This window comes from Carica papaya, chromosome 8, assembly GCF_054855325.1.
Source record: "Carica papaya isolate Zhongbai chromosome 8, ASM5485532v1, whole genome shotgun sequence".
Taxonomy (NCBI): Eukaryota; Viridiplantae; Streptophyta; class Magnoliopsida; order Brassicales; family Caricaceae; genus Carica; species Carica papaya.
In genome coordinates, this window is record NC_142316.1 from 20,393,462 (window position 1) to 20,419,042 (window position 25,581).

The following is a 25,581-nucleotide window of genomic DNA, read 5'->3' on the forward strand; positions in this document are numbered from 1 at the left end:
ACCGGCATGAGTCGCCGCACTAGGGCATTTTGCTTACTTTTTTTATGTACTCATTTATAGTCCACCACATGGTAAGAGAGTCATTATGAGCATCTTACATAGTAGAACATTGATAAAGAAAGGTGTGGCGAGTGGTCATTTAATCTGGGCATAAGTTGAGGCGCTGGGGCATTTTGCTTGATATTAGAACTAGAAACAGAGATGTTGTGTGCGCGCACAATGAAAAAAATGACGGGAGAGGGGAGGAAAGGAGAAGGGGTACATGCATTTGCAATGCAAAATGAAAGGGGTGCGATCATACCAGCACTAATGCACCGTCTCCCATCGAACTATGCAGTTAAGCATGCTTGGGTGAGAGTAGTACTAGGATCGGTAACCTTCTGTGAAGTCCTCGTGTTGCACTATCTTTTTACAAACGGGGCGTAAAATGATGTATGTTATCGGAGCCATAATCTGCTGGCGTGAGTCTTGTCTCCAGAAAATTTTGCTTACTATTTTTTCATGCATTCATTTATAGTCTACCACGTGATAAGATTGTCATTACGAGCATCTTACATAGTAGAATAAAGAAAAATGAGATACGGCGGGCGGTCTTTTCTTCTAGCGTCAGTCGAGGTGTTGAGGCATTTCACTTGATATTAGAAATATAAACAGAGGTGCGGTGTGCGCGTATAGCGAAAAAATGACAGGTGGTGGGAGGGAAGGAGAAGGGGTATATGTATTTGCAGCGCAGAATGGAAGGGGTGCAATCATACTAGCATTAATACACCGGATCCCATCAAACTTCGTAGTTACGCATGCTTGGGCGAGAGTAGTACTAGGATGGGTGACCTCCTGGGGGAGGTGGGAGGAAAATAGAAGGGGTATATGTATTTACAGTATGAAATGGAAGGGGTGCGATCAAACAAACACTAATGCATCGGATCCTGTCGAACTCCACAAGTGTGTTCTGGTGAAAGCAGTATTAGGATGGGTGACCTCCTGTGAAGTCCTCGTGTTCCACCCGTCTTTTTATGGACGGGACTTTAAATGTTACACGTGACCGGAGCGATAATCTGCCAGTGTGAGTCGCGGCATTTGGACATTTTGCTTAATATTTTTCATGCATTCATTCATAGTCCATCACGAGATAAGAATGTCATTACGATTATCTTACATAGTAGAACAATCAAAATAGAGTTGTGGCGGGCGGTCTTTTCATCTAGGCATGAGTCGAGATGCCTTGGCATCTCGCTTGATATTAGAACTAGAAACAGAGGTGCGGTGTGCGCGCACAACAAAATAAATGATGAGAGGGGAGAGGGAAGGAGAAGTGGTACATGTATTTACAGCGCAGAATGGAAGGGGTGCCATCATACCAGCACTAATGCATCGGATCCCATCGAACTTCATAGTTAATCATGTTTGGGAGATAGTAGTACTAGGATGGGTGATCTCCTAGGAAGTTCTCATGTTGCACCCTTTTTTTTGCAGATTGGGCATTCAATGTTACGCGGGACTAGAGCGACAGTCGCCAGTTAATTCGAAAAATGTGAGTCACGGCGTCGAAGCATTTTGCTTAATATTATTCCTGCATTCAATTATAGCCCACCACGTGATAAGATTATTATTACGAGCATTTTACATAGTAGAACAACAAAAAGGAGGTGCGGCGGGTGTTATGTTCATATAGACATGAGTTGAGGCACTGGGGCAATTCGCTCGATATTAGAAGTAGAAGAAGAGGTACGTTACGCGCACAGCGAAACAAATGACAGGAAGTGAGAGGGAAGGAGAAGGGATATATATCTTTATGGCACAAATTAGAAGGGGTGTGATCATACCAGCACTAGTTCACGGGATCCATCAGACCTCTGCAGTTAAACGTTCTTAGGCGAGAGTAGTTCTACGATCGGTGACTTCTTGGGAAGCACTCGTGTTGCACCCTTTTTTTTTACAGATGGGACGTTAAATGTTACGCAGGACTGGAGCAACGGTCTGCCTGTTCATTCGCAAATGTGAGTAACGGTGCCGGGGCATTTTTCTTAATACTTTTCGTGCATTCAATTAAAGCCCTTCACGTGATGAGAGTATCATTGCGAGCATCTTAAATAGTAAAACAACAAAAAATTAGGTGCGGCAGGCGATCTGTTCATATGGGCATGAGTCGAGGTGCTAAGAAATTTCGCTCGATATTAGAATTAGAGCAAAGGTGAGTTGTGCACACAACGAAACAAATGATGGGATGGGAGAGGGAAGGAGAAGTGGTATATGTCTTTGCGGTGCAAATTAGAAGGGGTGCGATCATACCAGCACTAGTTCACCAGATCCCATCATAACTCCGCAGTTAAGCATGCTTGGGTGAGAGTAGTTGTAGGATGGGTGACCTCTTGGGAAGTACTCGTGTTGCACCCTTCTTTTTGTAGACAGGGCATTAAATGTTACGCGGGACCAGAGCGATTGTCTGGCAGTTCATTCACAAACGTGAGTCACAGCACCGGGACATTTTGCTTAATATTTTTTGTGCATTCAATTAAAGCCCATCACGTGTTAAGAGTGTCATTGCGAACATTTTACATAATAGAAGAATAAAAAAGGAGGTGCGGCTGGTGTTTCATATAGACATGGGTCGAGGTGCTGGGACATTTCACTCGATATTAGAACTAGAAGCAGAGGTGAGTTGCGCCCACAGCGAAATAAATGATGGGAAGGGAGAGGAAAGGGGAAGAGGTTTATGTATTTGCAGTGCAAACCAAAACGATTGCGATCATACCAACACTAGTTCACCGGATCCCATCTGAACTCTGCAGTCAAGCGTTCTTGGGCGAGAGTAGTACTAGGATGCGTGACCTTCTGGGAAGTGCTTGTGTTGTGCCCTTCTTTTTACCGGAGTGACGGTCCGCCGGGGCATTTTGCTTAATATTTTTTGCACATTTAATTAAAACCAATCACATGATAAGAGTGTCATTGCGAGCACCTTACATAATATAACAACAAAAAAAGAGGTGCGGTGGGCGATCTGTTCATATGGGCATGAGTTGAGGCGTTGGGGCATTTCGCTTAATATTAGAACTAGAAGAATAGGTGAGGTGCACGCACAGCGACTCAAATGACGGGAGGGGAGAGGAAAGGAGAAGGGGCATATGTATTTGCAGCGCAAACAAGAAAGGGTGCGATCATACCAGCACTAGTTCACCGGATCCCATCAGAACTCTGCAGTTATGCGTGGTTGGGCGAGAGTAGTACTAGGATGGATTACCTCCTGAGAAGCTCTCGGCTCTCGTGTTGCATCCTTTTTTTTTCAGACTGGGTGTTAAACATTAAGCTGGATCGGAGCGATGGTCCACTGGTTCATTCACAAACGTGAGTCACGGTGCTGGGGCATTTCGTTTAATATTTTTCGCGCATTAAATTAAAACCCATCACATGATAAGAGTGTCTGCGAGCATATTACATAGTAGAACAACAAAAAACGAGGTACGACACTATCCGTTCATATGGGCACAGGTTGAAGCGTCGGAGTATTTTACTTGATATTAGAATTAGATGCAGAGGTGAGGTGCGCGCACAGCGAAACAAATGATGGGAGGGGAGAGGGAAGGAGAAGGGGTATATGTACTTGCGGCGCAAACTAGAACGGGTGCGATCATACCAGCACTAGTTCATCGGATCCCATCTGAACTCCGTAGTTAAGCGTGCTTGGGCGAGAGTAGTACTAGGATGGGCGATCTCCTGGAAAGTTCTCATGTTGCACCCTTCTTTTGGCAGACAGGGCGTTAAACATTCAACTGGACCGGAGCGATGGTCCGCCGGTTCATTTACAAACGTGAGTCACGGCACCAGAGCATTTTTCTTAATATTTTTTCAGCATTCAATTAAAGCCCATCACATGATGAGAGAGCCATTGTGAGCATCTTAAATAGTAGAACAACAAAAAATGAGAGGCGGTGGGCGATTCGTTTATATGGGCATGAGTCGAGATGGGTCGTTCGACGTTACACACGACTGAAACTATAGTCTGCTGGTTTATTCGCATATATGAGTTATGGCGCCGGGGCATTTTACTTGACATTTGAATGACAAGGAGAGGTGCAGTGTGCACCCACAAGGAAACAAATGACGGGAGGGGGGAGGGAAGGAGAAGGAGTGTATGTATTTGAAGCGCATAATGAAATAGGTGCCATTATACCATCATTATTTCACCGGATCCCATCTGAACTCCGCAGTTTAATGTACTTGGACGAGTGTAGTACTAGAAGTGGTGACCTCCTCGAAAGTCCTTGTGTTGCACCTTTTTTTTTCAGATGGGGCGTTCAACGTTACGTGCGACTGGAACTATGGTCCGCTAGTTTATTCGCAAATGTGAATCACGGTGCCGAGGCATTTTACTTGATATTAGAATGAGAATGAGAGGTGCAGTGTGCACGCACAAGGAAACAAATTTTGGGAGGGGGGAGGGAAGGAGAAGGAGTGTATGTATTTGCAGCGCAGAATTAAACAGGTGCGATCATACCAGCACTAATGCACCAGATCCCATCAGAACTTCGTAGTTAAGTGTGCTTGAGAAAGAGTAGTACTAGGATTGGTGTCCTCCTGGGAAGTTCGCATGTTGCACTAATTTTTTTGCAGATGGGTCGTTCAACGTTACCTGTGACTGGAAGTATGGTTCGCTAATTTATTCACAAATGTGAGTCAGGCGCCAGGAGAATTTTACTTGATATTAGAACGAGAAGCAGAAGTGCAGTTTGCAAGCACAAGGAAACAAATGATGGGAGGGGGGAGGGAAGGAGAAGGAGTGTATGTATTTGAAGCGAAGAATGAAACAGGTGCCATTATACCATCATTAATTCACCGGATCCCATCTGAACTCCGCAGTTAAATGTGCTTGGGCGAGTGTAATACTAGAAGTGGTGACCTCCTCGGAAGTCCTTATGTTGTACCTATTTTTTTTCAGATGGGGCATTCAATGTTACGTGCGACTGGAACTATGGTCCGCTAGTTTATTCGCAAATGTGAATCACGGCACCGAGGTATTTTACTTGATTTTAGAACGAGAAGGAGAGGTGCAGTGTGCACGCACAAGGAAACAAATTTTGGGAGGGGGGAGGGAAGGAGAAGGAGTGTATGTATTTGCAGTGCAGAATGAAATAGGTGCAATCATACCAGCACTAATGCACCGGATCCCGTCAGAACTCCGCAGTCAAGTGTACTTGGGTGAGAGTAGCACAAGAATGGGTGACCTCCTAGGAAGTACTCATGTTGCACTCATTTTTCTGCAGATGGGTCGCTCAATATTACACGCGACTGGAACCATGGTCCACTGGTTTATTCACAAATGTGAGTCACTGAGCTGGGGAGTTTTACTTGATATTAGAACAAGAAGGAGAGGAGCAGTGTGCATGCAGAAGGAAACAAATGACGGGAGGGGGGAGGGAAGGAGAAGAAGTGTATGTATTTGCAGTGCGGAATGAAACATTTGCGATCATACCATCACTAATTCACCAGATCAAATCAGAACTCCAGAGTTAAGTGTGCTTGGGCGAGAGTAGTACTTGGATGGGTGTCCTCTTGGGAAGTCCTCTTGTTTTACCCATTTTTTTGCAAACGGGGCGTCAAACATTCAACTGGACTGGAGCGATGGTCCACTGATTCATTTGCAAATGTGAGTCACGGCACCGTAGCATTTTTCTTAATATATTTCCATTATTCAATTAAAGCCCATCACGTGATGAGAGTGTCATTGCAAGCATCTTAAATAGTAAAATAATAAAAAACGAAAGGCGGTGGGAGATCTGTTCATTTGGGCAGGAATCGAGAAGGGTCGTTCGACGTTACGCACAATTGGAACTATGGTTCGCTGGTTTATTTGCAAATATGAGTCACGACGCTGGGGTATTTTACTTGATATTAGAACAGAAAGAGAGGTGCAGTGTGCACGCACAAGGAAACAAATGATGGAAAGGGGGAGGGAATGAGGAGTGTATGTATTTGGAGCACATAATGAAACAAGTGCCATTATACCATCACTAATTACACTGGGTCCCATCACAACTCCGCAGTTAAATGTGATTGGGCGAATGTAGTACTAGAAGTGGTGACCCCCTGGGAAGTCCTCGTGTTACACCCTTCTTTTTGCAGACGGGGCATCAGCCAGTTCATTTGCAAACGTGAGTCACGACTCCAGAGCCCTTTTCTTAATATATTTTCAGCATTCAATTAAAGTTTATCACGTGATGAGAGTGTAATTGCGAGAATCTTAAATAGTAGAACAATAAAAAATGAGAGGCGGCGGGCGATCAGTGCATATGGCATGAGTCGAGATGGGTCATTCGACGTTACGCGCGACTAGAACTATGGTTCGCTGGTTTATTCACAAATGTAAGTTACGACGCCGGGACATTTTACTTGATATTAGAACGAGAAGGAGATGTGCAGTGTGGACACACAAGGAAACAAATGACGGGAGGGGCGAGAGAAGAAGAAGTGTATATATTTGAAGCGCAGAATGAAATAAGTACCATTATACCATCACTAATTCTCCGGATCCCATCACAAATCCGCAGTTAAAAGTGTTTGGGCGAGTGTAGTACTAGAAGTGGTGACCTCATGGGAAGTCCTTATGTTGCACCTATTTTTTTCAGATGGGGCGTTCGACATTACGCGTGACTAGAACTATGGTCTTCTGGTTTATTCGCAAGTGTGAGTCACGGCGCCGAGGCATTTTTCTTGATATTAGAATGAGAAGGAGAGGTGCAGTGTGCACGCACAAGGAAACAAATGATGGGAGGGGCAGGGAAGGAGATGGAGTGTATGTATTTGCAGCGCGAAATGAAACAGGTGCGATTATACCAGTACTAATGAACCGGATTCCATTAAAACTCCGCAGTTAAGTGTACTTGGGTTAGAGTAGTACTAGGATGGGTGGCCTCCTTTGAAGTCCTCGTGTTGCACTCATTTTTTTGTAGATGGGTCATTCGACGTTATGCACGACTAGAATTATGGTCCACTGGTTTTTTCACAAATGTGAGTCACGGCGCCAGGGCATTTAAGTTGATATTAGAACGAGAAGGAGAGGTGCAGTGTGCACGCCCAAGGAAACAAATGGCGGGAGGGGAGAGGGAATGAGAAGAAGTGTTTGTATTTGCAGTGCGGAATGAAACATTTGAAATCATACCATCACTAATTCACCGGATCAAATCAGAACTCCAGAGTTAAGTATGCTTGGGGGAGAGTAGTACTAGGATGGGTGACCTCTTGGGAAGTCCTCATGTTTCACCCATTTTTTTGCAGATGGGTCCTTCGACGTTACGCGCGACTGAAACTATTGTCCGCTGGTTTATTCGTAAATGTGAGTCATGGCGCCAGGGCATTTTACTTAATATTAGAATGAGAATGAGACGTGCAGTGTGCACGCACAATAGAACAAATGACAGAATGGGGGAGGGAAGGAGAAGGAATGTATGTATTTGCAGCGCGAAATGAAAGATGTGCGATCATACCAACAGTAATGCACCGGATCCTATCAGAACTACGCAGTTAAGTGTGCTTGGGCGAGAATAGTACTAGGATGGGTGACCTCCTGTGAAGTACTCGTGTTGTACCCATTTTTTTGCAGATGGGTCGTTCGACGTTACGTGCGACTTGAACTATGGTCTGCTGGTTTATTCGTAAATGTGAGTCATGGTGCTGGGGCATTTTACTTGATATTAGAACGAGAAGATGAGGTGCAGTGTGCACGCACATGGAAACAAATGACGGGAGGGTGGAGGGAAGGAGGAGTGTATGTATTTGGACCATAGAATGAAACAGGTGCCATTATACCATCACTAATTCACTGGATCCCATCAAAATTCTGCTGTTAAATGTGCTTGGGCGAGTGTAGTACTAGAAGTGGTGACCTCCAAGGAAGTCCTCGTGTTGCACCTTTCTTTTTGCAGACGGGGCATCAAACATTAAAATGGACTGGAGCAATGGTCTGCCAGTTCATTTGCAAACGTGAGAAACGGTACCGGAGCATTTTTCTTAATATTTTTCCAGCATTCAATTAAAGCTCATCACGTGATGAGAGTGTCATTGCGAGAATCTTAAATAGTAGAACAACAAAAAATGAGAGGCGGCAGGCGATCCATTCATATGGGCATGAGTCGAGATGGATCGCTCGATGTTACGCACGACTGTAACTATGGTCCGCTGGTTTATTCGCAAATGTGAGTCACGACACTGGGGCATTTTACTTGATATTAGAATGAGAAGGAGAGGTGCAGTGTGCACGCACAAGGAAACAAATGCTAGGAGGGGGGAGGGAAGGAGATGGAGTGTATATATTTAGAGCGCAGAATGAAACAGGTACAATTATACGATCACTAATTCACCGGATCCCATCACAACTCCGCAGTTAAATGTGCTTGGGCGAGTGTAGTACTAGGAGTGGTGACTTCTTGGGAAGTCCTTTTGTTGCACCTATTTTTTTCAGGTGGGGCGTAAGATGTTACGCGCGGCTGGAACTATGGTCTGCTAGTTTATTCGCAAATTTGAGTCACGGCAATAAGACATTTTACTTGATATTAGAACGAGAAGGATAGGTGCAGTGTGCACGCACAAGGAAACATATGATGGGATGAGGGAGGGAAGGAGATGGAGTGTATGTATTTGAAGCGTGAAATGAAACAGGTGCGATCATACCAGTACTAATGCACCGGATCTCATCAGAACTCCGCAGTTAAGTGTGCTTGGGTTAGAGTAGTACTAGGATGGGTAACCTCCTTGGAAGTCCTCGTTTTGCACTCATTTTTTTGAAGATACGTCATTCGACGTTACGCGCGACTGGAACTATCGTCCCCTGGTTTATTCACAAATGTAGTCACGATGCCGAGACATTTAACTTGATATTAAAATGAGAATGAGAGGTGCAGTTTGCACGCACAAGGAAACAAATGACAGGAGGGGGGAGGGAAGGAGGAGGAGTTTATGTATTTGCAGCGTGACCTGAAATACGTGTGATCATACTAGCATTAATGCACCGGATCCCATCAGAACTCCGCAGTTAAGTGTGTTTGGGCGAGAGTAGTACAAGGATGGGTGACCTATTGAGAAGTCCTCGTGTTGCACCCATTTTTTTGCAGATGGGTCCTTCGACGTTACGCACCACTGGAACTATGGTCTGCTAGTTTATTCCTAAATATGAGTCCCGGCGCGGGGGTATTTTACTTGATATTAGAACGAGAATAAGAGGTGCAGTGTGCACGCAAAAGGAAACAATTAATGGGAGGGGGGAGGGAAGGAGAAGGAGTGTATGTATTTGCAGCGCGAAATTAAACATGTGTGATCATACCAGTACTAATGCACCGGATCCCATCAGAATTCCGCAGTTAAGTGTGCTTGGTTGAGAGTAGTACTAGGATGGGTTACCTCCATGGAAGTCTTCGTGTTGCGTCCATTTTTTTGCAGATGGGTCATTCGACGTTACGCACGACTGGAACTATGGTCTGTTGGTTTATTCACAAATGTGAGTTACAGTGCCGGGGCATTTAACTTGATATTAGAACGAGAAGCAGAGGAGCAGTGTGCACGCACAAGGAAACAAATGACGGGAGGGGGAAGGGAAGGAGAAGGAATGTATGTATTTTCAGCCCGACCTAAAATAGGTGTGATCATACCAGCACTAATGCACCGGATCCCATCATAGCTCCGCAGTTAAGTGTGCTTAAGCGAGAGTAGTACTAGGATGGGTGACCTCCAGGGAAGTCCTCGTGTTGCACCCATTTTTTTACAGATGGGTCTTTCGACGTTACACACAATTGGAACTATGGTCTGCTGGTTTATTCGCAAATGTGAGTCACAGCGCTGGGGCATTTTACTTGATATTAGAACGAGAATGAGAGGTGCAGTGTGCACGCAAAAGGAAAAAAATTACAAGAGGGGGGAGAGAAGGAGAAGGAGTGTATGTATTTACATCGTAGAATAAAAAAAGAGCGATCAAACCAGTACTAATGCACCGGATCCTATCAGAACTCGGCAGTTAAGTGTGCTTTGGCGAGAGTAGTACTAGGATGGGTGATCTCCTGGAAAGTTCTCGCTTTGCATCCTTTTTTTTACAGATGGGCGTTAAACATTCAACTGGACCGGAGCGATGGTCCGCTGGTTCATTTGTAAACGTAAGTCATGGCACCAGAGCATTTTTCTTAATATTTTTTTAGCATTCAATTAAAGCCCATCACGTGATGAGAGTGTCATTGCGAGCATCTTAAATAGTAGAACAATAAAAAATGAGAGGCGGCGGGCGATCCGTTCATATGGGCATGAGTCGAGATAGGTCGTTCGACGTTACACGCAATTGAAACTATGGTTAGCTGGTTTATTCGCAAATGTGAGTCACGGCGCTGGGGCATTTTACTTAATATTAGAACGAGAACGAGATGTGCAGTGTGCACGCACAAGAAAACAAATGACGGGATGGGGGAGGGAAGGACGAGTGTATGTATTTCCAGCGGAATGAAAAATATGCTATCATAGCAGTAAATGCATTGGATCCAATCAAATTCCGCAGTTAAGTATGCTTGGGTGAGAGTAGTACTAGGATCGGTGACCTCTTGGGAAGTCCTCGTGTTGCAATCATTTTTTTGTAGATGGGTCGTTCGACGTTACGCATAACTAAAACTATAGTCCATTGGTTTATTTACGAATGTGAGTCACGGCGCCATGACATTTTACTTGATATTAGAATGAGAAGAAGAGGTGCAATGTGCACACACAAGGAAACAAATGAAAGGAGGGGGGAGGGAAGGAGAAGGAGTGTATGTATTTGTAGCGTGGAATGAAACAGGTGCAATAATACCATCACTAATTCACCGGATCCCATCAAAACTCCACTATTAAATGTGTTTGGGCGAGTGTAGTACTAGGAATGGTGACCTTCTGGAAAGTCCTGGTGTTGCACCCATCTTTTTCTAGATGGGTCGTTCGAAGTTACTCGCGACAAGAACTATGGTCCACTGGTTCATTCGCAAGTGTGAGTCACGGCGCTGGGGCATTTTACTTGATATTAGAACGAGAAAGAGATTTGCAGTGTGTGCGCACAAGGAAACAAATGACGAGAGGGGGGAGGGAAGGAGAAAGAGTGCATGTATTTGCAGCGTGAAATGAAACAAGTGCGATCAAACTAGAACTAATGCACCGGATCCCATCAGAACTCTGCATTTAAGTGTGCTTGGGCGAGAGTAGTACTAGGTTGGGTGACCTCCTAGAAAGTCTTCATGTTGTACCCATTTTTTGCAGATGGGTCGTTCAATGTTACGCGCGATTGGAACTATGGTCCACTGGTTTTTTCGCAAATGTGAATCACGGCGCCGGGGCATTTTACTTGATATTAGAACGTGAAGGAGAGGTGCAGTCTGCACGCACAAGGAAACAAATGACGGGAGAGGGGAGGGAAGGAGAGAGAGTGTATGTATTTGCAGCACGGAATGAAATAGGTGCGATCATACCAACACTAATGCACCAGATTCCATTAGAACTCCGCATTTAAGTGTGCTTGGGCGAGAATAGTACTAGGATGGGTGACCTCCTGGGAAGTATACATGTTGCACCCATTTTTTTACAGATGGGTTGTTCGACATTACGCGCAACTGAAACTATGGTCCGCTGGTTTATTCGCAAATGTAAGTCATGGCGCTGGAGCATTTTACTTGATATTAGAACGAGAAAGAGAGGTGCAGTGTGCACGCACAAGAAAACAAATGACGGGAGGGGGGAGAGAAGGAAAATGAGTGTATGTATTTGCAGTGCTGAATGAAACAGGTGCTATCGTACCAGTATTAATGCATCGGATCTCATTAGAACTTTACAGTTAAGTGTGTTTGGGCGAGAGCAGTACTGGGGTGGGTGACCTCCCGGGAAGTCCTCGTGTTGCACCCGTCTTTTTCTTAATATTTTTTGTGCATCCATTTATAGTCCACCACGTGATAAGAGTTTCATTACGAGCAATGTAAATAATAGAACAAGCAAAACGGAGGTGCGGCGGGCGGTCTGTTTATCTGGGCATGAGTCGAGGCAACGGGGCATTTTATTTGATATTACAACTAGAAGTAGAGGTGCAGTGTCCACACAGAATGAAATAAATGATGGGAGGGTGGAGGGAAAGAGAAGGGGTACATATATTTGAAGTGAGGAATAGGATGGGTGGTATCATACTAGCACTAATGCATCGAATCCCATCATAATCTGCAGTTAAGCGTGTTTGGGCAATAGTAGTACAAGGATGAGTGACCTCCTGGAAAGTGCTTGTGTTGCACCCCTCTTTTTGCGGACAGGGCATCAAACGTTATGCACGACCGGAGCCATAGTCCGCTGGTTCATTTGCCAGTGTGAGACGCCGCGCCGGGGCATTTTGCTTTCTTTTTTTTGTGCACTCATTTATACTCCACCATGTGATAAGAGAGTCATTACGAGCATGTTACATAGAAAAACAACAAAAAAAAGGTGTGGCGGGTGGTCCTTTAATCTGCATATAAGTCGTGGCGCTGGGGCATTTTGCTTGATATTAGAACTAGAAATAAAGATGCAATGTGCGCGCACAACAAAAAAAAATGACAGGAGAGGGGAGGAAAGGAGAAGGGGTATATCTATTTGTAATGCGGAATGAAAGGAGTGCGGTCATACCAACACTAATCCACCGAATCCCATCTAACTATGCAGTTAAGCATGCTTGGGCGAGAGTAGTACTAGGATCGGTAACCTCCTGAGAAGTCCTCGTGTTGAACTGTCTTTTTGCGAACGAGGCAAAAAAAGATAAATGTTATCGGAGCCACAATCCGCTGGCGTGAGTCTTGTTGCTAGAAAATTTTGCTTACTATTTTTTCGTGCATTCATTTATAGTCTACCATGTGAAAAGAGTGTCATTATGAGCATCTTACATAGTAGAATAAAGAAAAATGAGGTACGGCGGGTGGTCCTTTCTTCTGGCGTGAGTCGAGGTGTCGAGGCATTTCACTTGATATTATAACTATAAATAGAGGTGCGGTGTGCGCGCACAGCGAAAAAAATGACGGGAAGGGGGAGGGAAGGAGAAGGGGTATATGTATTTGCAGTGTAGAATGGAAGGGGTGCAATCATACTAGCATTAATAAACCGGATCCCATCGAACTCCGTAGTTAAGCGTGCTTGGGCGAGAGTAGTACAAGGATGGGTGACCTCCTGGGAAGTTTTCTTGTTGCACCCGTCTTTTTGTAAACAGTGCGTCAAATGTTACGCGTGATCGGAGCCACAGTCCGCCGGCATGAGTAGCAACGTTGAAACATTTTGCTTAATATTTTACGTGCACTTATTTGTAGTCCACCACGTGATAAGAGTCTCATTATGAAAGTCTTACATAGTAGAACAACGAAAAAAGAGGCGCAGCGAGCCTCCGTTCTTCTGGGCATGAGTCGAAGCGACATGGCATTTCGCTCTATATTACAACTAGAAGCAGTGATACGGTATGCTCGCATAGCAAATTAAATGATGGGAGGGGGGAGGGAAGAAGAAGGGCTATATTTATTTGCAGTGGGAAATGGGACAGTTGTGATCATACAAACACTAATTCACAAGATCCCATCAGAACTCTGTAGTCAAGCGTGCTTGCCTGAGATTAGTTCTAGGATGGGTGACCTCCTGGAAAGTCCTCGTGTTAAAACCATTTTTTTTAAGACAGGATGTTAAACATTAAGTGCGATCGGAGCCACAGTCTGCCGGTGTGAGTCGCAGGGCCTGAAAAGTTTGCTTAATATTTTTCGTGCATTCATTTATAGCCCACCACGTGATAAGAGTGTCATTACGAGTATCTTACATAGTATAACAATGAAAAATGAGGTACGACGGGCGATCCATTCATCTGGGCGTGAGTCGAGGTGCTGGGGTATTTCACTTGATATTAGAACTAGAAACATAGATGTGATGTGTGCGCACAACGAAATAAATGACAGAAGGGGTGTGGGAAGGAGAAGGGGTATATGTACTTGCAGCGTGGAATGGAAGGGGTTCAATCATACCTGCACTAATGGACTTGATCCCATCGAATTTCGTAGTTAAGTGTACTTGGGCGGAAGTAGTACTAGGATGGGTGACCTCTTAGAAAGTTCTCACGTTCCACTCGTTTTTTTGCTGACGGGACGTTAAACATTATGCACGATACCATTGTCCCTTGGAGTGAGTCGCAACGCCAAAATATTTTTTTTAATATTTTTTGTGCATTTATTTATAGTTCGCCATGTGATAAGAGTGTCATTACAAGCATCTTATATAGTAGAATAACGAAAAACGAGGTGGAGAGGGTAGTCCATTCATCTATGCATGAGTCGAGGTGCCGGAACATTTTGCTCTATATTAGAACTATAGGCAGAGGTGCGGTGTTTGCCCATAGCCAAACAAATAACAGGGGGAGAGGGAGGGAGAAGGGTTATATGTATTTGTAGCGCAAAATAGAAGAGGTGAAATCATACTAGCACTAATGCACCAGATCCCATCGAACTCCGTAGTTGAGCGTGCTTTTGCGAGAGTAGTACTAGGATGGGTGATCTTTTGGGAAGTCCTTGTGTTGCACCCGTCTTTTTACGGATGGGGTGTTAAACGTTATGCGCAATAGGAGCCATAGTCCGCCGGCATGAGTCGTGGTGCCAGAATATTTTACTTAATATTTTTCGTGCATTCATTTATAGTCCACTACATGATAAGAGTGTCATTACGAGTATCTTACATAATAGAATAATGAAAAACGAGGTACGACAGGCGGTCCATTTATCTAGGCGTGAGTCAGGGTGCCCGGACATTTCACTTGATATTTGAACTAGAAACAGAGGTGTAGTGTGCATGCACAGCAAAACAAATGACGGAAGGGGGGAGGGAAGGAGAAGGGGTATATGTATTTACAGCACGAAATGGAAGGGGTTCAATCACACCAACACTAATGCATCAGATCCTGTCGAACTCCGCGGTTAAGCGTGCTCTGGTGAAAGCAGTATTAGGATGGGTGACCTCCTGCGAAGTCCTCGTGTTCCACCCGTCCTTTTAGGGATGGGGCGTTAAATGTTACGCGTGACCAGAGCGATAGTCCGCCAGTGTGAGTCGTAGCATTGGGACATTTTGCTTAATATTTTTTATGCATTCATTTATAGTCCATCACGAGATAAGAATGTCATTACGATTATCTTATATAATAGAACAATGAAAATAGAGTTGTGGCGGGCGATCTGTTCATCTCGGCATGAGTCGAGATGCCTTGGCATTTCGCTTGATATTAGAACAGAAACAGAAGTGCGATGTGCGCACACAACAAAATAAATGATGAGAGGGGAGAGGGAAGGAGAAGTGGTATATGTATTTGCATATCAGAATGGAAGGGGTGCGATCATACCAGCACTAATGCATCGGATCCCATCAAACTTTGTAATTAACTGTGCTTGGGTGAGAGTAGTATTAGGATGGGTGATCTCATAGGAAGTTCTCATGTTGCACCCTTCTTTTTGCAGATGGGGCATTAAATGTTACGCGGGACTAGAGCGACACTCGTCGGTTAATTCACAAACGTGAGTTACGGCGCCGAAGCATTTTGCTTAATATTATTCGTGCATTCAATTATAGCCCACCACGTGATAAGATTATTATTACAAGCATCTTACATAGTAGAACAATAAAAAAGGAGGTGCGGCAGGTGTTCTGTTCATATAAACATGAGTCGAGGCGCCGGGACATTTCGCACGATATTAGAATTAGAAGCAAAGGTGCGTTGCGCGCATAGCAAAACAAATGATGAGAAGGGAGAGGAAAGGAGAAGGGATATATGTCTTTGTGGCACAAATTAGAAGGGTTGGATCATACCAGCACTAGTTCACGGGATCCATCAGAACTCTGCAGTTAAGCGTGCTTAGGCGAGAGTAGTTCTACGATCGGTGACCTCTTGGGAAGCACTCGTGTTGCACTCGTTTTTTTACATACGGGGCATTAAATGTTACACGGGACTAGAGCTAGGGTTTGCCTGTTCATTCGCAAACGTGAGTCACGATGCCAGGGCATTTTGCTTAATACTTTTCGTGCATTCAATTAAAGCCCATCACGTGATAAGAGTGTCTTTGCGAGCATCTTACATAGTAGAACAACAAAAAATGAGGTGCTGCGGGCGATCCGTTCATATGGGCATCAGTCGAGGTGCCAAGGCATTTCGTTTGATATTAGAACTAGGAGCAAAGGTGAGTTGCACGCACAGCGAAACAAATGACGGGAAAGGAGAGGGAAGAAGAAGCGGTATATGTCTTTGCGGCGCAAATTAGAAAGGGTGCGATCATACCAGCACTAGTTCAGCGGATCACATTTGAACTACGTAGTTAAGCGTGCTTGGGCGAGAATAGTACTAGGATGGGGGATCTCCTAGGAAGTTCTCGTGTTGCAACCTTCTTTTTGCAGACGGGGAATTAAACATACAACTGGATCGGAGCAATGGTCCGCCGATTCATTTGCAAATGTGAGTCAAGGTGCCGGAGCATTTTGCTTAATATTATTCGTGCATTCAATTATAGACCACGTGATAAGATTATTATTACGAGCATCTTACATAGTAGAACAACAAAAAAGGAGGTGCGGCGGGTGTTCCGTTCATATAGACATGAGTCGAGGCACCGAGGTATTTTGCTCGATATTAGAACAAGAAGTATAGTTGTGTTGTGCGCACAGTGAAACAAATGACAAGAAGGGAGGGGGAAGGAGAAGGGATATATGTCTTTGCGGCACAAATTAGAAGGGGTGCAATCATACCAGCACTAGTTCACGGGATCCATCAAAACTCTGCAGTTAAGCATGCTTGGGAGAGAGTAGTTCTACGATGGGTGACCTCGTGGAAAGCACTCGTGTTGCGCCTTTTTTTTTACAGACGAGGCATTAAATGTTACGAGGGACTGGAGCAATGGTCTGCCTGTTCATTCGTAAATGTGAGTCACGGTGCCGGAGCATTTTACTTAATACTTTTCGTGCATTCAATTAAAACCCATCACGTGATGAGAGTGTCATTGCGAGCATCTTAAGTAGTAGAACAACGAAAAATGAGATGCGACAAGCGATCCGTTTATATGGGCATCAGTCGAGGTGCTAGGGTATTTCGCTCGATATTAGAACTAGAAGCAGAGGTGAGTTGCGCACACAACGAAACAAATGACGGGAAGTGAGAGGGAAGGATAAGTGGTATATGTCTTTGCGGCGCAAATTAGAAGGGGTGCGATCATACCAGCACTAGTTCACTGGATCCCATCAAAACTCCGTAGTCAAGGGTGCTTGGGCGAGAGTAGCAGTAGGATGGGTGACCACTTGGGAAATACTCGTGTTGCACCCTTCTTTTTGTAGACGGGGCATTAAATGTTATGCGGGACCAGAGCGACGGTCCAGCGATTCGTTCACAAACGTGAGTCACGGCACTGGGACATTTTGCTTTATATTTTTTGTGCATTTAATTAAAGTCCATCACATGTTGAGAGTGTCATTACGAGCATCTTACATAGTAGAACAATAAAAAAGGAGGTGCGGCGGGTGTTTCATATAGACATGAGTCGAGGGACCAGGGCATTTCGCTCGATATTAGAACTAGAAGCAGAGGTGAGTTGCGCCCACAGCGAAATAAATGATGGGAAGGGAGAGGGAAGGGGAAGGGGTATATGTATTTGTGGCGCAAATAAAAACGATTGCGATCATACCAGCACTAGTACACCGGAAGCCATCAGAACTCCACAGTCAAGCGTTCTTGGGCGAGAGTAGTACTAGGATGTGTGACCTTCATAGAAGTGCTCGTGTTGCACCCTTCTTTCTACAGATGAGGCGTTAAATGTTAAGCGGTACCGGAGCGACGGTCCACCGGGGCATTTTGCTTAATATTTTTTGCACATTCTATTAAAACCAATCACGTGATAAAAGTGTCATTGTGAGCACCTTACATAATATAACAACAAAAAAGGAGGTGCGGTTGGCGATCCGTTCATATGGGCATGAGTCGAGGTGCTGGGGCATTTTGCTTAATAGTAGAACTAGAAGAAGAGGTGAGGTACGCGCACAGCAAATCAAATGACAGGAGGGGAGAGCGAAGGAGAAGGGCCATATGTATTTGCGGTGCAAATAAGAAAGTGTGCGATTATACCAGCACTAGTTCACCAGATCCCATCAGAACTCTCTAGTTATGCGTGCTTGGGAGAGAGAGTAGTACTAGGATGGGTTACCTCCTGGGAAGCTCTCGGCTCTCGTGTTGCATCCTTCTTTTTTTAGACTAGGCGTTAAACGTTACGTGGGACTGGAGTGACGGTCCACCGGTTTAATCGCAAACGTGAGTAACGGCACCGAGGCATTTTGTTTAATATTTTTCATGCATTTAATTAAAGCCCATCATACGATAAGAGTGTCTTAGAGCATATTACATAGTAGAACAACAAAAAACAAGAAGCAGTGGTGACCTCTTGGGAAGTCCTCGTGTTGCACCCATTTTTTTTCAGATGGATCGTTCGACGTTATGAGCAACTAGAACTATTAATACTCCGCTGGTTTATTCGCAAATGTGAGTCATGGCGTTGGGGCATTTTACTTAATATTAGAACGAGAAGAAGAGGTGCAGTGTGCACGCACAAGGAAACAAATAATGGGATGGGAGAGGGAAGGAAAAGGAGTGCATGTATTTGCAGCGCAGAATGAAACAGGTGCAATCATACGAGCACTAATGTACCGAATCCCATCAGAACTCTACAGCTAGGTGTGCTTGGGTGAGAGTAGTACTCTGATGGGTGACATCTTGGGAAGTTCTCGTGTTGCAACCATTTTTTTTCAAATGGGTCGTTTGACGTTACGCGGGACTGGAGCTATGGTCCGCTGGCTTATACGCAAATGTGAGTCACAACACTAGGGTATTTTAATCGATATTAGAACGAGAAGGAGAGGTGCAGTGTGCACGCACAAGGAAACAAATGACAGGAGAGGGGAGGGAAGGAAAAGGAGTGTATGTATTTGCAGCATGGAAGCAAAAAGGTTCGATCATACCAGCACTAATGCACCGGATCCCATCAGAACTCTGCAGTTAATTGTGCTTTTGTGAGAGTAGTACTAGGATGGGTGACCTTCTGGAAAGTCCTCGTGTTGAACCCATTTATTTGCATATGGGTCATTCGACATTAGGCGCGACTGGAACTATGGTCCGCTTGTTTATACGCAAATGCTAGTCACGACGACGAGGCATTTTAATTGATATTAGAACGAGAAGAAGAGGAGCAGTATGCACGCACAAGGAAACAAATGACGAGAGGTGGGAGGGAAAGAGAAGGAGTGTATGTATTTGCAGCGCATAAGTAAACAGGTACGATCATACAAGCACTAATGCACTGGATCTTATCAGAACTCCGAAGTTAAGTGTGTTTGGGCAAGAGTAGTATTAGAATGGGTGACCTCCTGGGAAGTCCTCGTGTTACACTCATTTTTTTGCAGATGGGTCATTCGACGTTACGTGCGACTGGAACTATGATCTGCTAGTTTATTTGTAAATGTGAGTCACGACGCCGGAGCATTTTATTTGATATTAGAACGAAAAGGAGAGATGTAGTGCGCACGCACAAGGAAACAAATGACAGGAGGGGGAGGTAAGGAGAAGGAGTGTATGTATTTGCAGCTCGGAATGAAACATGTGCGATCATACCAGCACTAATGCACCAGATCTCATCAGAACTCCGAAGCTAAGTGTGCTTGGGCAAGAGTAGTACTAGGATGGGTGACCGCCTGCGAAGTCCCCCCGTTGCACCCATTTTTTTACAGATGAGTCGTTCGACGTTACGCACGACTGGAACTTTTGTTTGCTGGTTTATTTGAAAATGTGAGTCATGGCGACGGGATATTTTACTTAATATTAGAACGAGAAAGGTTCGATCATACCAGCACTAATGCACTAGATCCCATCATAACTCCGCAGTTAAGTGTGTTTTTGCGAGAGTAGTACTAGGATGGGTGACCTTCTAGAAAGTCCTCGTGTTGAACCCATTTTTTGCATATGGGTCATTCGACGTTACGTGCAACTGGAACTATGGTTCGTTGGTTTATATGCAAATGCTAGTCACGGCGCTGGGGCATTTTAATTGATATTAGAATGAGAAAGAGAGGTGTAGTGTGCACACACACGGAAACAAAAGATGGGAGGTGGGAGGGAAGGAGAAAGAGTGTATGTATTTGCAGCGCGGAAGGAAACAGGTGCGAGAACAAGTACTAATGCACCGGATCCTATCAGAACTCCGTAGTTTAGTGTCCTTGGGCGAGAGTAATACTAGGATGGGTGACCTCCTTGGAAGTCCTCATGTTGCACCTATTTTTTTTTCAAATAGATCTTTCGATGTTACCCAAGACTAGAACTATTGACCACTAGTTTATTCACAAATGTGAGTCACAACACCGGGGCATTTTACTTTATATTAGAACGAGAAGGAGAGGTGCAGTGTGCACGCACAAGGAAACAAATGATGGGAGGGGGGAGGGAAGCAAAAGGAGTGTATGTATTTGCAGCGTGGAATGAAACAGGTGCAATTATACCATCACTAATTCACTAGATCCCATCTGAACTTCGCAGTTAAATGTGCTTGGGCAAGTGTAGTACTAGGAGTGGTGACCTCTTGGGAAGTCCTCGTGTTGCACCAATTTTTTTGCAGATGGGTCGTACGACGTTACGCGAGACTAGAACTATTGTCCGCTGGTTTATTTACAAATGTGAGTCACGGCGCCGGGGAATTTTACTTGATATTAGAACGAGAAGGAGAGGTGCAGTGTGCACGCACAAGGAAAGGAATGATGGGAGGGGGTGGATAGGAGAAGGAGTGTATGTATTTGCATCCCGGAATGCAACAGGTGCGATCATACCAGCAGTAATGCACCGGTTACCATTAGAACCCCCCCAGTTAAGTTTGCTTGGGCGAGAGTAGTAGTAGAATGGGTGACCTCCTGGGAAGTCCTCGTGTTGCACTAATATTTTTGCAGATGGGTCGTTCGATGTTACGTGCGATTAAAACTATTATTCTCTGGTTTATTTGCAAATGTGAGTCACGACGCTGGAGCATTTTACTTGATATTAGAACGAGAATGAGAGGTGAAGTGTGCACGCACAAGGAAACAAATGACGGGAGGAGGGAGGGAAGGAGAAGGAGTGTATGTATTTGCAGCGCAGAATGAAACATGAGCAATCATACTAGGACTAATACACCGGATCCAATCAAAACTCCGCAGTTATGTGTGTTTAGGCGAGAGTAGTACTAGCATGGGTGACCTCCTGAGAAGTACTCGTCTTGCACCCATTTTTTTACAGATGGGACGTTCAACGTTACGCGCGACTGGAACTATGATCCGCTAGTTTATTTGCAAATGTCAGTCACAGCGTCAGGGTATTTTAGTTGATATTAGAATGAGAAGGAGAGTATGTATTTGCAGCGCAGAATAAAACAGGTGCGATCATGCTAGGACTAATACACCGAATCCCATCAGAACTCCACAGTTAAGTATGTTTGGCGAGAGTAGTACTAAGATGGGTGACCTCTTGGGAAGTACTCGTGTTGCACCCATTTTTTTGCACATAGGTCGTTCGACGTTACGCGCGACTAGAACTATGATCCGCTGGTTTATTCGCAAATGTGTGTCACCAGACTGGGGCATTTTTCTTGATATTAGAACGAGAAGGAGAGGTTCAGTGTGCACACACAAGGAAATAAATGACGGGAGGGGGGAGGGAAAGAGAAGAAGTGTATGTATTTGCAATGCAGAATGAAAGACGTGCGATCATAGTAGCACTAATGCAACGAATTCCATCAAAACTCCGTAGTTAAGTATGCTTTGGCGAGAGTAGTACTAGGATGGGTGACCTCCTGGGAAGCCCATGTGTTGCAATCATTTTTTTGGCTAATGGGTCGTTTGACGTTACGCACGACTGGAACTATGGTCTGCTGGTTTATTCAAAATTGTGAGCCACAGCGCTGGGGCATTTTACTTGATATTAGAACAAAAAACAACGGTGTAGTGTGCACGCACAAGGAAACAAATGACGGGAGGGGGGAGAGAAAGAGAAGTAGTGTATGTATTTGTAGCGTGGAATGAAATAGGTGCGATTATGCCAGCACTAATGCACTGGATCCCAATAGAACTCCGTAGTTAAATGTTCTTAGGCGAGAGTATTACTAGGATGGATGACCTCCTGGGAAGTCCTCTTGTTGAACCTATCTTTTTCTTAATATTTTTCGTGCATCCAATTATAGTCCACCACGTGATAAGAGTGTCATTACGAGCATTGTATATAATAGAACAAGTAAAACAGAGATGCGGTGGGCGATCCGTTCATCTGGGCATGAGTCGAGGCAACCGGGTATTTTGCTTGATATTACAACTAGAAGTAGATGTGCGGTGTCCACACAGCGTGACACAAATGATGGGAGGGGGGAGGGAAAGAGAAGGGGTATATGTATTTGAAGTGAGGAATAGGACGGATGGGATCATACTAGCATTAATGCATCGTATCCCATCATAATCTGCAGTTAAGCGTGTCTGGGCAAGAGTAGTACTAGGATAGGTGACCTCTTGGGAAGTCCTCATGTTGCACCCATTTTTTTGCAGATGGGTCGTTCGACGTTACACGTGACTAGAACTATGGTCCGCCGGTTTATTCACAAATGTGAGTCATGTCGCCGGGGCATTTTATTTGATATTAAAATGAGTAAGAGAGATACAATGTGCACGCACAAGGAAACAAATGACGGGAGAGGGAGGGAAGGAAAAGGAGTGTATGTATTTGCAGTGCGGAATGAAAATGGTGCGATCATACCAGCAATAATGCACCGGATCCCATCAGAACTCCGCAGTTAAGTGTTCTTGGGCGAGAGTAGTACTAGGATCGGTGACCTCCTAGGATGTCCTTGTGTTGCACCCATTTTTTTACAGATGGGTCGTTCGACATTATTCGCGACTGGAACTATGATCCGCTAGTTTATTCACAAATGTGTGTCACGACATCGCGACATTTTCCTTGATATTAGAACAAGAAGGAGAGGTGCAATGTGCACGCACAAGAAAACAAATGACGGAAGGGGGGAGGGAAGGAGAGGGAGTGTATGTATTTGCAGCGCGAAATGAAACAAGTGCTATCATACCAGCACTAATGCACCGGATCCCATTAGAACTCCGCAGTTAAGTGTGCTTGGCCGATAGTAGTACCAGTATGGGTGACCTCCTATGAAGTCCTATTATCGTGCCAATTTATTTGCAAATGGGTCGTTCGACTTTACGCGCGAATAGAACTATGGTCCACTGGTTTATTCGCAAATGTGAGTCATGTCGCCGAGCCATTTTACTTGATATTAGAACGAGTAGGAGAGATACTATGTGCACGCACAAGGAAACAAATGAGAGGAGGGGAAGGGAAGGAGAAGGAGTGTATGTATTTGTAGCGCGGAATGAAACTAGTACGATCATACCAGCACTAATGCACCAGATCCCACCCAGAACTCTGCAATTAAGTGTTCTTGGGCGAGAGTAGTACTAGGATGGGTGACCTCTTGGGAAGTACTCATGTTGCAGCAGACGGTCCGTTCATCTGGGCGTGAATCGAGGCAACGGGGCATTTTGCTTGATATTACAACAAGAAGTAGAGGTGCGATGTCCACACAAAGCGAAACAAATGATGGGAGGGGGGAGGGAAAGAGAAGGGGTATGTGTATTTGAAGTGAGGAATAGGACAAGTGGGATCATACTAGCACTAATGCATCGTATCCCATCATAATCTGCAGTTAAGCATGTTTCGGTGAGAGTAGTACTAGGATGAGTGACCTCCTGGGAAGTGCTTGTGTTGCACCCATCTTTTTGCGGACAGGGCACCAAACGTTACACGCGATTGGAGCAATAGTTCGCATGTTCATTTGTAAGCGTGAGTCGCTGCACCGGGGTATTTTGCTTACTTTTTTTTGTGCACTCATTAATAATCCATCACGTGATAAGAGAGTCATTACGAGTATCTTGCATACTAAAACAACGAAAAAAAAAGGTGTGGCAGGTGGTCCTTTAATCTAGGCATAAGTCGAGGCGCTGGGGTATTTTTCTTGATATTAGAACTAGAAACAGAGATGCAGTGTGTGCGCACAGCGAAAAAAATGACGGGAGAGGGGAGGAAAGGAGAAGGGGTATATGTATTTGCAATCCGGAATGGAATGGGTGTGATCATACCAGCACTAATGCACCAGATGCCATTGAACTATGCAGTTAAGCACGCTTGGGCGAGAGTAGTACTACGATCGGTAACCTCTTGAGAAGTCCTCGTGTTGCACTGTCTTTTTGTAAACGGAGCATAAAACGATACATGTGATCGGAGCTACAATCTGCTGGCGTGAGTTACGTCGCCAGAAAAGTTTGCTTACTATTTTTTTGTGCATTCATTTGTAGTCTATCACGTGATAAGAGTGTCATTACGATATCTTACATAGTAGAATAAAGAAAAATGAGGTACAGTGGGTAGACCTTTCTTCTGGCGTGAGTCAAGGTGTCGGGGCATTTCGCTTGATATTAAAACTATAAACGGAGGTGTGGTGTGCGGGCACAACGAAAAAAATGATGGGTGGTGGGAGGGAAGGAGAAGGGGTATATGTATTTGCAATGCGGAATGGAAGGGGTGCAATCATACAAGCATTAATACACCGGATCCCATCGAACTCTATAGTTAAGCATGCTTGGGTGAGAGTAGTACTAGGATGGGTAACCTTCTGGGAAGTTTTCTTGTTGCACCCGTCTTTTTATAGACGGGGCGTCAAATGTTACGAACGATCGGAGCCACAGTCCGCCTGCATGAGTAGTGACGTTGAAATATTTTGCTTAATATTTTACGTGCACTTATTTGTAGTCCACCACGTGATAAGAGTCTCATTACGAGAGTCTTAGATAGTAGAATAACGAAAGAAGAGGCGCGGCAGGCCTCCGTACTTCTGGGCGTGAGTCGAAGTGACATGGCATTTCGCTCTATATTAGAACTAGAAGTAGAGATGCAGTATGCCTGCATAGCGAAATAAATGATGGGAGGGGGGAGGAAAGGAGAAAGGCTATATGTATTTGCAGTGGGGAATGGGAGGTGCAGTTTGCACGCACAAGGAAAAAAATGATGAGAGGGAGGAAGGAAGGAGAAGGAGTGTATGTATTTGCAGCGCAGAATGAAACATGTGTAATTATACCATCACTAATTCACTGGATCCCATCAGAACTCCGTAGTTAAATGTGCTTGGGCGAGTGTAGTACTAGGAGTTGTGACCTCCTTGGAAGTCCTCGTGTTGCACCTATTTTTTACAGATGGGTCATTCGTCGTTATGCGCGATTGGAACTATGGTGAGCTGGTTTATTCACAAATGTGAGTCACAGCACCGGGATATTTTACTCGATATTAGAAGGAGAAGGAGAGATGCAGAGTGCACGCAAAAACAAACAAATGACGGAAGGGGGGAGAGAAGGAGAAGGAGTATATGTATTTCCAGCGTGGAATGAAACAGGTGCCATCATACCATCAGTAATTCACCGGATCCCATCAGAACTACGCATTTAAATGTGCTTGGGCGAGTG

At 44.7% G+C, this 25,581-nt stretch overlaps 21 pseudogenes; all 21 read left to right on the top strand.

Moving 5' to 3' along the window:
* The first annotated feature begins 2,275 nt into the window (after positions 1-2,275).
* LOC148251188 (5S ribosomal RNA) lies at positions 2,276-2,394 on the top strand (annotated as a pseudogene).
* Positions 2,395-3,147: 753 nt separating this feature from the next.
* LOC148251189 (5S ribosomal RNA) lies at positions 3,148-3,273 on the top strand (annotated as a pseudogene).
* Positions 3,274-3,617: 344 nt separating this feature from the next.
* LOC148251190 (5S ribosomal RNA) lies at positions 3,618-3,736 on the top strand (annotated as a pseudogene).
* A 742-nt stretch (positions 3,737-4,478) lies between these two features.
* LOC148251191 (5S ribosomal RNA) lies at positions 4,479-4,597 on the top strand (annotated as a pseudogene).
* A 531-nt stretch (positions 4,598-5,128) lies between these two features.
* On the top strand, positions 5,129-5,247 carry LOC148251192 (5S ribosomal RNA; annotated as a pseudogene).
* Positions 5,248-6,814: 1,567 nt separating this feature from the next.
* Positions 6,815-6,933, top strand: LOC148251193 (5S ribosomal RNA; annotated as a pseudogene).
* Positions 6,934-7,464: 531 nt separating this feature from the next.
* Positions 7,465-7,583, top strand: LOC148251194 (5S ribosomal RNA; annotated as a pseudogene).
* Positions 7,584-8,647: 1,064 nt separating this feature from the next.
* Positions 8,648-8,766, top strand: LOC148251195 (5S ribosomal RNA; annotated as a pseudogene).
* A 205-nt stretch (positions 8,767-8,971) lies between these two features.
* LOC148251196 (5S ribosomal RNA) lies at positions 8,972-9,090 on the top strand (annotated as a pseudogene).
* A 206-nt stretch (positions 9,091-9,296) lies between these two features.
* LOC148251197 (5S ribosomal RNA) lies at positions 9,297-9,415 on the top strand (annotated as a pseudogene).
* A 206-nt stretch (positions 9,416-9,621) lies between these two features.
* On the top strand, positions 9,622-9,740 carry LOC148251198 (5S ribosomal RNA; annotated as a pseudogene).
* Positions 9,741-11,448: 1,708 nt separating this feature from the next.
* On the top strand, positions 11,449-11,567 carry LOC148251199 (5S ribosomal RNA; annotated as a pseudogene).
* A 1,510-nt stretch (positions 11,568-13,077) lies between these two features.
* LOC148251200 (5S ribosomal RNA) lies at positions 13,078-13,195 on the top strand (annotated as a pseudogene).
* A 3,085-nt stretch (positions 13,196-16,280) lies between these two features.
* On the top strand, positions 16,281-16,399 carry LOC148251201 (5S ribosomal RNA; annotated as a pseudogene).
* An 811-nt stretch (positions 16,400-17,210) lies between these two features.
* LOC148251202 (5S ribosomal RNA) lies at positions 17,211-17,329 on the top strand (annotated as a pseudogene).
* A 1,668-nt stretch (positions 17,330-18,997) lies between these two features.
* On the top strand, positions 18,998-19,116 carry LOC148251203 (5S ribosomal RNA; annotated as a pseudogene).
* A 530-nt stretch (positions 19,117-19,646) lies between these two features.
* LOC148251204 (5S ribosomal RNA) lies at positions 19,647-19,765 on the top strand (annotated as a pseudogene).
* Positions 19,766-20,851: 1,086 nt separating this feature from the next.
* LOC148251205 (5S ribosomal RNA) lies at positions 20,852-20,971 on the top strand (annotated as a pseudogene).
* A 1,825-nt stretch (positions 20,972-22,796) lies between these two features.
* On the top strand, positions 22,797-22,915 carry LOC148251206 (5S ribosomal RNA; annotated as a pseudogene).
* A 530-nt stretch (positions 22,916-23,445) lies between these two features.
* Positions 23,446-23,565, top strand: LOC148251207 (5S ribosomal RNA; annotated as a pseudogene).
* A 1,079-nt stretch (positions 23,566-24,644) lies between these two features.
* Positions 24,645-24,762, top strand: LOC148251208 (5S ribosomal RNA; annotated as a pseudogene).
* The last annotated feature ends 819 nt before the right edge of the window (positions 24,763-25,581 follow it).